This window comes from Nomascus leucogenys, chromosome 11, assembly GCF_006542625.1.
Source record: "Nomascus leucogenys isolate Asia chromosome 11, Asia_NLE_v1, whole genome shotgun sequence".
In the NCBI taxonomy this organism is placed as follows: domain Eukaryota; kingdom Metazoa; phylum Chordata; class Mammalia; order Primates; family Hylobatidae; genus Nomascus; species Nomascus leucogenys.
Genome location: NC_044391.1, coordinates 89,506,107 through 89,518,478, shown reverse-complemented (window position 1 = coordinate 89,518,478; position 12,372 = coordinate 89,506,107).

Sequence of the window (12,372 nt, the reverse complement as noted above, 5' to 3'; positions counted from 1 at the left end):
AAGAAAGCAAAACAGAAAGACACATACTTTTAAATGGGAATGGTTCAAGAAGGGCTGAGCAAGATAAATAAAATTTAAAAAACAAAACCAGAGACATACTCCTACAAACTTCCTGATGAGATTTCAGAATTCCAAAATAAAGAAAGGACCTTAAAAGGCATCTAGAGAGAATAAACCAATTACATACAAACCAACAGGATCCATACGTGTATCTAACACCACACTCCTCATTATCATCAGTTTCTCACTAGCAATATATACACAAACACATGAAAAAGAAAGATTTTTTAAATCTTAAAGAAAAACACTGAGTTTATAATTTTATACCCTGCCAAACTAGGGTAAGAGGAAAATAAAATCATTTTTGCAAATGCAAGCAAATAGAAAATTTAGCACTCAAACATTCGATGTGAAAGAAATTACTAGACCAGATTTTCCATCAAAATAAAATATAACTCCAATAATGATGATGACACAGAGTACAAGAAACACAGGAAGCTGATGGAAAAATAAATTCAGAAAATGGTAAAGAAATGAGGGAGAATCAATGACAACTTGATGATCGGAAGAGTATTCTTTCAGCAATAAAGTTTGTAGACAAAGAATGTAACTTTTCTATGGGTCCAACTACAGTATGCTTTACCATGATATATGTGTACAGAATTATAATATTTTAATAATGTTTGTTGGTTTTAAGTTTTTAGTATCAATCTACTAGCAATGCACAAAACTACAGTTACAGAATTTGACAAATGCAATAACAATGTATCACATTTTATAAAATGGAGGATGAAAAAGAGGGGGAAAGGTAATGAAGCCTATTAATTCCTTTTCTTTGAGTTGTGATAAAAAATATTATATATATAGAGATACACCTACACGTAGGCGTATATATACGTACATGCATATATAAATCACATATATGCATATATATATGTAGGTAATAAATCAAGAAATCTAGAAGAATTAGAAAAATAAAAGCCTACAAAGATTGGCAGGAAGTTAGGATGTTTTACACCTTTCATTTTTCATAAGTTGAAAGTACTACTTCAAGTTGACAAGCAAAAGTATGAGGGTTTTAAGATTTTAATAGTCATCACCAGAACAGAACTAAAACTACTGTTAACAATGGTTGTCTCTAGCAAGTGAGATTGGAAAGAAAAGGAGAGAATTTTATCTTAATGTTTCACCTTCTCTATTGTTTGATGTTATCATATGTAAACATATATATATAACACACATATATATGTGCTTTTTAAAGAGACTTCTCACCATTTTACCCTATCCTTCCCAAAATTATTTTTAAAAATAGCTTTGCTCAATCTATATGAAGAAAAATTTCATTTTTATTCGAATGGTTCTAAATATCTTAAGTGCCCTTAAAGTTCATTTGTAAAATATCTATTTATACCATTGGCCCATATGAATTTTACTTTTACTGATTTATAAGAATTATTTGTATACTAAGACAATCAAATCTCTGCTTGTTTTATTTGTGGCAAACCTACTCACTGATTCCTCATTAACCTTGTAATATTATTTCTAGGGTATCTTCTTTACTTTAAAAAAAAAATCTTTTTTACATTTACTTTTTTACTTTTCCTTTTATGTATACGCTCCGCCTTAGCTTTATATGCACAACTCTTACGCACCCTGCACTTTCATACATTATATATTGATATCCTCAAAATACCCTTCCTGTACTTGAATTCACATTTTATATGGTAGACAATTAAGAGTGAATTTGAACCATTTTATGGAAAATTTCCAGGCCCCTAACAGGCTACATTGAGAGGTAGAGCAGAATGCAGAAGCCAAGGCTTTGTGATGACATTACATTTAGGCAAAATTGCAGTCAAATTCAGAACCCTTTCTCTCTCACCCTGTGTGAGGGTGAAGGGGGGTCTCCCACAGAGCCACTGGGTGCCTGGGGTCTTCTAGCTGCTTACTCAAGCAGGACCACTGATTATATCACAATATGCAACTTTCCTATCACCATTCTCATGTTGTTTCTTTCTCCATTTTCACTGTAGCAAGAACTATGAGGCCCCATGCAGTGATGAGCAGCAAGAATGCAATAGAGGAGGAGCCCTCAACTGTCCTGTATGACAGGTGCTGAGGGAAAAACTCACAGAACACCAGCTGCCCCAACCTATAATGATAGAGGTAGAGAGCCCACCTTTCCTTCTCTCCTGTTCTGGGCATCAAGCAGGTCCTGGCAAGGAAGTTTAAAGACTGAGAGCTATCTGACTTCTGCCTGTGAGAAATGAGGGTGCAATCATGGGACAGGAAGAGTAGATGCTTGTCTTAATGTGTTCAATCCAAGGGGAAAATGAGAATGACCGGGGGACATAAAGACAGCCTCCAAATAATCTTAGAACTTGTAAAAGCTCTTAAAAGTCCTCTAGATTTCCCTTACCCAAGATGGGGAGTGAATGCAGAAAACATATTGGAATTTTAAAATTGTTTTTCAGCTTTCTAAAAGAAGAAGATACCCCTCCCAAAATAAGCAGGATTACTGGTCTACTTTGGGGCATTTAAATTTCAAATACATTTTTAATAATTATTACCTACTAATCTAAGCAAGATTTCATCATGCATAATAATGATTTTCCTATTTGGAAATTCTTCCTGAACCTGGGATATAAGTTAAATATTCATTCATGTACATGTTCTTCCTAGATTCTTTAAAGTCTTTTTATTTATTTAAATTTTTCTGTTTAATCCATGTAGAATTCATTTTGACATATATTATGCAAATATGCTACCATTAGATTTTTCTTTATATAAACCAGTTTTCACAGTATAATTTACTGAACAATTTATATCCTTCCTGTTCTGTAATAGTTAACAAGAATGCTAACTTATTGGTGTATTTATGGGAATATGCTTTTATTAGTAATAAAAGTACTAGAAGATTCTAGTAATCTGAAAAGCTAAATAATTTATCAGAATGTTGTTGGGTAGAGATGAAATAAGAATGAAAGATGATAAATGTTCTTAAGGATATTTCATCTAGGCCTTGATAAAAGATGAGAAAATAACCTCACAACAAAGCACAACAGACCTTCATAGTAACTGAAACTAAATGTCTGTCTCCCCTGATAGAAATGGATGTTGATTATAGTTTTGTATCCTGATAAATTTCCTCAATTTTAGGTATGTCAGTGCTATCATCACCATATTCTATGGTCTCTATATATATTCTGTTAATTCCATTAGAATGGAGACTATTTCACCGAGGGCCACTTTAATGAACACTCTTAATTCAGTTATTTTCTTTGACCGTACAGGCAGGTAATCATATTTTTTCAAATAATAGTGTTAATTTCCTTCTCAAAATGTATAAGTTTATTTTTATTTCAGAACATATGTTATTAGCTAGAACTTTCAGAACAGAGTTTAAATTAAAATAGTGTACAATAATGAGGATCCTCAACTTATCTCAACTACATCTAATAAAGTCACCAGCATTTTATTTTTAAAATTTAATTAATTTATTCCAAATTTAATTGTATTCTAAAATAATGAATATAAATTTTTGTAGCATCATCAGACTTAATGATGTGGTGTTATGTTAATACAGTTTCTAATGTGTGACTCTCTCTGCTTCTTTATATAACTTTACTAAAGTGTGGTAAATCTGTGAACTGCTATTTTTTTTATTTGTCAATATTTTATTTTGAATTTTTGCGTTTGTATCTGATGAGTGCTTCCAAATGTTAAACCGAATTAAATATATTTTAAAAACCTGTAACAGTGGCATGTTTTGTGTGTGTGTGTGTGTGTTGTGTTATCTCAGTTAACAGAAAGAACACAGGTGATATGATGACTGGTTCAGCAGGCCAATCATAATCATCAGTAATCTAAGCTCTTTTTTTCTTTCTCCCTCATCATTTTTAACCACAAAGAATTTTGTTTCTTTCCCTCTTGCCACCTCATGTTATGAAATGACTGCAGCCACTCCAGACAACAAGCCCTTGTCTTCTATCTGATCCTTGTATTAGGACACCAATTCTGTTTTCTCTAGTGCTTCCCAATAGAGGTCCCCTTAAGTGCAATTGGCCAGAATTGAGTCAATCAGCCATACCCAAGCTCTAATGAGGGTTTGGAAGAGGAACTGATAGAAAAGAGGAACAAGACTGTCATTCTTAGAATTAGACCAATCATGATTCATCACCTTAAGCTGGGCAGACTGCAGCCAGCACAAAGAAAATGAGGATTCACTAAGCAAAGAAGGGGATGTGGTAGAGATGGCTCAAAGATCAAATTAATACATCTGCCACCAAATATATTCTATTTTGTCAGACGTATAGTGTTTTTGTAATAAATTTATCATATTCAGTGAGCAAAGTTAATACTGGCTCCCTAAAATGGGATGTGCAATATTCTCAATTTTTCATGCTCTGCAAGGGTATACAGAAGCATCCCTTCTCTAAAAATCTGAAGGAACTCAGGTGAAATCACTTTATTTCAGAAACTTTTATGCAGAGTAATCTTTTATTTTGTACTATTCATTAGGATTGTTGTTCTAGCTATCTTTGATTTGTACTAGAGAATGCTTTGAAAATTTGTATGTTTTCATTTCAGAAATGTTTAATTTCATTTATGTTTTCAAATATAATAGTTTGAAGTTTAAATATGAAAATTTTAAAAACATTGCATTTACAATCTGTATACCCTTTCTAATTTAACATTAGTTATCTTTTATTCTTTATTTTTAACATTGTTTTAGAGTGTTATTAAATTTATTGTTTTTTCTAATTTACTGATTTCTGCCTTCAGTTTTACCTAGTTTGCATTGTTTTATTTGTTCTATATTTGTGACTTCAAACTTTAATTAATATGTTTTAATTTTAATGTTTAATAACGAAAGGACATAAAGCTAAGAGTTTTCCCTTATGCTCTGCTTTGGCTGCATCTCTTAACATACAATAATTCTAGTTTCCATTTTCTAACTTAGGATATGAATTTTTAGTATTGGAGATTTTTTTTTCTCTGAAAGAAGCCATTAATTTCTAGTCTATTTGCCTTCCTTAACATTCATTCAATGAATATTTATGTTAAAGAATGTACCCTGTACAATTTCAAGTTTAAAAGGATTTTGTAAATCAGTGTTTCTCAATTATTTAAAAAAGGGTGAGGTTTCTGAAAGATAGAGAGTTCAATTTTATGTCTATTATTTTAACCAGGCTAATTTTTCCTAATTGTGTTATTTTATTTTACTTAGTCTTTTATTGACTAATAGGACAGCAAATTCTTCCAAAACATTTATTTTTTATCAATTTTGCTTCTAACAATGTCTGCCTCATTTTTATTTCTGTTATAACTTCACTGAGATTTTAATGTTCCTTTAAATCAAAGAAAAACAAAATCTTTCTGGAAAATACATTTTTATAAAATTCATATAACCATTTATGTTATTTTTCTGTTTGTGTTTGTCTGGGTATTTCCCCTGACTATTTGTTCTGTTAAATTTATCTGTTCTTGGGCAAGAAGGAAACAGTGAGACTTTAATTTTTAACCAAATGTGAAAGTCTTATGTGCTAACAGAGGAGTTTATTCATTTTAATTGGCAGAATGATTATATTTGGTCTTCCCTTATACAGTTTTACGCTGTTTTATAATGCCTTCCTTTGATTTATAACTGTTTATATTTTATATCATCTAGTAATTTGCAAGGTGTGAAGAATAACTTCAATAGTGGTTATGTTTACATTTTTAAACTATCAATAACCCCCCTGCCAAATTGGAGATTTTTTATTCCCTATCATTAAAGATAAGGAAACTAGAAAAATTTTACCTCTCCTTATCCCCTACTTTATACTTTCAGGTCTTTAGTTAATATAATCTATGGGTTTAATCAATTTTCAACTAAATTATTGTGTTTCCATTGTCCATAGTATTTTAAGAATATTAGCTCTTCCACTGAATTTTATCATCAAATTTAACACAATAATTATTATTATTTAGATTTGTCTTTATTTAACTCTACTTTTTCTACTTCTCTTTTAATAAAGATTTTCTCACCAAGGCTAGAATGCAGTGGCCTGAACACAGCTCACTGCATCCTCAACCTCCTGCCCTCAAGTGGTCCTCCCACCTCCGCCTCCTGAGTACTTGGGACCACAGGCACACCACCACCATACCCCGCTAATTTTAAAAATTTTTTTGTAGTGATGGGGGTCTCACCATGTGGCCCAGGCTAGTCTCAAACTCCTAGACTCAAGCAATGCTACCACCTCAGCCTCTCAAGTGTTGGAATTGGAGGTGTGAGCCAACATACCTGGCCCATTTCTGTATTTTTAACATTTCAGCTTTTGGTCATCTCAATTGGGAGTCTCATTTTTTTTTTCAAAAAAGCTATTTTAATTTGTCTTTTCAATTAAAAAATTTTACTAGCTAATAGCAAGATATACATCTTTTCAACATTTTGTGAATTGCACTGAGTCCCATCCAAATTAATTTTCTTATTTTTTCACTTTACCAATTATTACTAATTGCTCCCAATATTCTGGGAATAGATTGATTTTAAGTCTTGGCATTTAATGTTATGAGTTGTTCCGCCACCACCCCCATCCTAGTGAAAATTTTAATGAGGATTTAAGGGTTGCTCACAAGACATCATTTTATCCTAGAACTTGAATATTTGTTTGTTATTTGACAATTGATCCTGATGCTAAACATTTACTTTTTGGTTCAGAAAATAATTCTCAGAAAAGAGAAGAAAGTAACATAGAAAGCAAATAAGAAATAGCCAAGAAAGAAAATCAAATATTGAATTTGCATGGCAGTTCAACACAGCATGAATGTGGTGAGCATGGTTAGGAAGGAAACTTGTAAAGTTACCAGTTTGTTGGCTTAGAAAATGTTTGAGCTCAGTAACGTGAACTAGAGCAAACTGAAGTTTCTAAGACACAATAACCCATTTTCAATTCTTACCCATTAAGTCCAAATTCCAACCCCATTCTTTCAAAGCTTTGTTTAGTGAGTATGATTATAAAAGCATGTACAACTTGCTGCATCCTTACTTCAGAAGTTAACTCAAACTCATCTGGTCACTAACAGAAGAAACTCAATGGTTTTATGGTCTCTTACCGTTTGATAGAGCATAAGATTGCTGGTTGCCATTGTCTACTTAATATATTTTCCTAAACTGTGTGGATAATGAAATAAGATATTCAGAGGAATTAAATGTTAATTATGTATACGGGTTGGTAAATATGCTCAGTGATTTAAACTGATTCATTATATGAGCTTAAATTATTATTACAACAGTGAATGTCAACCATTCATGATACATTATCTTCATCACAAAGTATCAACAACCAAATTCAAACATGTGCTCCCCAAAAATTAATGACTACTATAGAATTATTCTCAATTTGCTCTTAAATAATTCCAGAAAAGTTCTTCTGATGCTGTAAACATTCCCCAAAATACATCTTCCCAGTTTCTCTTCTATCTAAATAACTCAAGAGAAATTTCAGATAATAATAAAGAATTTGAGCTTAGTAACCGTAAGTATTGCTGGGCACAGTGGCTCATGCCTGTAATCCCAGCACTTTGGGAGGCCGAGGCGGATGGATCACGACGTCACGAGATCGAGATCATCCTAGCCATCATGGTGAAACCCCATCTCTACTAAAATACAAAAAAATTAACCAGGCTTGGTGACAAGCGCCTGTAGTCCCAACTACTCAGGAGGCTGAGGCAGGGGAATCTCTTGAAGCCGGGAGGCGGAGGTTGCAGCGAGCCGAGATCATGCCACTGCGCTCCAGCCTGGTGACAGAGCAAGACTCTGTCAAAAAAAAAAAGGATTTGTCCAAGGTCGCACAGCTAATAAGAGGCAAAGATAAAAATCCAAAATAAATGTACCTGATACCAAAACCTATCTTCTTTCTGTTGCGATTTTGACCACCTCTTCTATGTAAATAATAATATCAACCATTTATTAAGTATTCACTATACTTTATTCATATTATCACATGTATGTCTCAAAACAAACCTTCCAGATAGGTTTTATTCTTCCAAGTTGCAGAGAGGAAATTGAGGCTCAGAAAAATTTAAATGTATTGTATTAGTACCTCATGAGAGAATGAAAAATGTATATCACTTCAAATCACTACATTTGTGGGCCCAGGCAACAAGCATGAAATCTGTCTTGAAATTCCTTTGAAGAACAGCATGATTGTTTTGGAGAGTTCTGGATATTAAAAAATCAAGTCAGAATTATTATTTTAAAAGGCAAAAAAAGCAAAGACAGCTCTCCCAGTAACAGGGACTAAGCCAGGATGGACACAGGAAGATGCATACTTGAATTATTCTGGGGTAGCTCGCCGTTTGGAAGTCAGAATAGGAAGCAGAAATGCATCAGCACTTCCCACTTATAAATACTGTAAATCATTCCTCTCTATGGCTGTCTTCTCAGCTGCCCTCAGCATTTTGGGAAGGGAAAGGTCTCGATGAGCCAGTTATCATTTTGCTCAGGGCTAAGCATGAGCTCTTTATAGCCCTATCTACTTGTCCACTGGCTGTGATGTGGGCCAACTTTGCTCATGTGAAACACAAAGACTCCCATGATTCAATTAAAGAGCAGCCCCTTAAAAAGAAGATAGGATTAAGTCCATACTACTATGAGAAATGGCTCAGTGAGAAACTGTCACATCTTTTACTGGATATAAAAAAAAAATAACAATGTTAACCTAACTAAAGGGTAAAATATGTTTTGTTTTTCTAAAAATTATATGTCTTAAGTTATATCTTTGCAGTTTAATTTGAAATGCACTTGTGGGGTATTGATTATTTAATCTGTACATGTAAATAATTTAGTCCTATATTCTCTTAGCATGTTTTTGGTTAATCAGATTTGAGGTCAGCATTACTCAAATACATGTTTACCTCCAAATTACCAAAATTGATTTCAGCTGATCTAGTTGGATTATATAGAATCCCTTTCATTTTAGCTAGTTGCAGAAGAACATCATTATTTTCTCAAAGATTCTATCCTACACATCTATTAAATTTATGTTGTATTCAGTCTTATTCCCAAATATGTCACATGCTCCACCAACTCTGAGATCTCATCAAAAAAGCCACATAATCCATGACATTGCCACCACCAATATGCAGATGCAACAGCTACACCTGTCATATTCTAAGGGCACAAACTCTGTCTTAAACCCTTTCAATGATGGGAGCACTTTAAGAGAAAGAACAATTAATACAATATCAAATATCTGGGTTTCTCAGCTGGCACCCAAACTTTATGATTTTGTGAAATTGGGTTGGTATCTTAGCCTCTTAATTCTGTGATGGAAATGAAAAATGTATAAACCACTGCTTGCCTACCACACAGTTGTTGTGGTGATGAAAAGACACCACGTAAAGCATATGTACAGATGTAATGAGTACACTAGTTATAGTATGTAAAAATTGGAACCAACCTAAATATATTCAATAAGAGGTGAATGGTCTTCTAAATGTCATTAACATTAATATTATGAATTATGTTTATTAAGAGACTGTCATTAAATTGAATATGTTATGATATAATATTTTAAAAAGATACAATACTTCTGATTAAGTTAAAATATGTTTTTTAAATCCTGACAAAAAACACCTCATAATGTTAACAGTAGCAATCATTGGATAGTAAAATAATTGCTGAGTTTAAAAAATAAGAATTTTCTGGGTGGAGCCAAGATGGCCAAATAGGAATAGCTCCGGTCTACAGCTCCCAGCATGAGTGGCACAGAAGACGGGTGATTTCTGTATTTCCGTTTGAGGTACCAGGTTCATCTCACTAGGGAGTGCCAAACAGTGGGTGTAGGACAGTGGGTGCAGCGCACTGTGCGCGAGCCAAAGCAGGGCGAGGCATTGCCTCACTCAGGAAGCGCAAGGGGTCAGGGAGTTCCCTTTCCTAGTCAAAGAAAGGGGTAACAGACGGCACCTGGAAAATCGGGTCAGTCCCACCCTAATACTGCACTTTTCCAACGGGCTTGGAAAACGGCACACCAGGAGACTGTGTCCTGCACCTGGCTCAGAGGGTCCTATGCCCACAGAATCCCGCTGATTGCTAGCACAGCAGTCTGAGATCAAACTGCAAGGCAGCAGCCAGGCTGGGGGAGGGGCACCCGCCATTGCCCAGGCTTGCTTAGGTAAACAAAGCAGCCAGGAAGCTCGAACTGGGTGGAGCCCACCACAGCTCAAGGAGGCCTGCCTGCCTCTGTAGGCTCCACCTCTGGGGGCAGGGCACAGACAAACAAAAATTCAGCAGGAACCTCTGCAGACTTAAATGTCCCTGTCTGACAGCTTTGAAGAGAGTAGTGGTTCTCCCAGCATGCAGCTGGAGATCTGAGAATGGACAGACTGTCTCCTAAAGTGGGTCGCTGACTCCCGAACAGCCTAACTGGGAGGCACCTCCCAGTAGGGACAGACTGACACCTCACTCGGCCAGGTACTCCTCTGAGACAAAACTTCCAGAGGAACTATCAGACAGCTGAATTTGTGGTCTCACGAAAATCCACTGTTCTGCAGCCACCTCTGCTGACACTCAGCCAAACAGGGTCTGGAGTGGACCTCTAGAAAACTCCAACAGACCTGCAGCTGAGGGTCCTGTCTGGTAGAAGGAAAACTAACAAACAGAAAGGACATCAACACCAAAAACCCATCTGTACATCACCATCATCAAAGACCAAAAGTAGATAAAACCACAAAGATGAGGAAAAAACAGAGCAGAAAAACTGGAAACTCTAAAAAGCAGAGCACCTCTCCTCCTCCAAAGGAACGCAGTTCCTCACCAGCAACGGAACAAAGCTGGATGGAGAATGACTTTGACGAGTTGAGAGAAGAAGGCTTCAGATGATCAAACTACTCCGAGCTATGGGAGGAAATTCAAAACAATAGCAAAGAAGTTAAAAACTTTGAAAAAAAATTAAACAAATGGATAACTAGAATAACCAATGGAGAGAAGGGCTTAAAGGAGCTGATGGAGCCGAAAGCCAAGTTTCGAGAACTACGCGAAGATTGCAGAAGCCTCAGGAGCTGATGCGATCAACTGGAAGAAAGGGTATCAGTGATGGAAGATCAAATGAATGAAATGAAGCGAGAAGGGAAATTTAGAGAAAAAAAGAATAAAAAGAAACGAACAAAGCCTCCAAGAAATTTGGGACTATGTGAAAAGACCAAATCTACGTCTCACTGGTGTACCTGAAAATGACGGGGAGAATGGAACCAAGTTGGAAAACACTCTGCAAGATATTATCCAGGAGAACTTCCCCAGTCTAGCAAGGCAGGCCAACATTCAGATTCAGGAAATACAGAGAATGCCACAAAGATACTCCTTGAGAAGAGCAACTCCAAGACACATAATTGTCAGATTCACCAAAGTTGAAATGAAGGAAAAAATGTTAAGGGTGGCCAGAGAGAAAGGTTGGGTTACCCACAAAGGGAAGCCCATCAGACTAACAACTGATCTCTTGGCAGAAACTCTGCAAGCCAGAAGAGATTGGGGGCCAATATTCAACATTCTTAAAGAAAAGAATTTTCAACCCAGAATTTCATATCCAGCCAAACTAAGCTTCATAAATGAAGGAGAAATAAAATACTTTACAGACAATCAAATGCTGAGTGATTTTGTCACCACCAGGCCTGCCCTGAAAGAGCTCCTGAAGGAAGCACTAAACATGGAAAGGAACAACTGGTACCAACCACTGCAAAAACATGCCAAATTGTAAAGACCATCAAGGCTAGGAAGAAACTGCATCAACTAACGAGCAAAATAACCAACTAACATCATAATGACAGGATCAAATTCACACATAACAATATTAACTTTAAATATAAAGGGGCTAAATGGTCCAATTAAAAGACACAGACTGGCAAACTGGATAAGGAGTCGAGACCCATCAGTGTGCTGTATTCAGGAAACCCATCTCATGTGCAGAGACACACATAGACTCAAAATAAAGGGATGGAGAAAGATCTATCAAGCAAATGGAAAACAAAAAAATGCACAGGTTGCAATCCTAGTCTCTGATAAAATAGAATTTAAACCAACAAATATCAAAAGAGACAAAGAAGGCCATTACATAATGGGAAAGGGATCAATTCAACAAGAAGAGCTAACTATCCTAAATATATATGCACCCAACACAGGAGCACCCAGATTCATAAAGCAAGTCCTGAGTGACCTACAAAGGGACTTAAACTCCCACACAATAATAATGGGAGATTTTAACACCCCACTGTCTACATTAGACAGATCAACGAGACAGAAAGTTAACAAGGATATCCAGGAATTGAACTCAGCTCTGCACAAGGTGGACCTAACAGACATCTACAGAACTCTCCACCCCAAATCAACAGAAT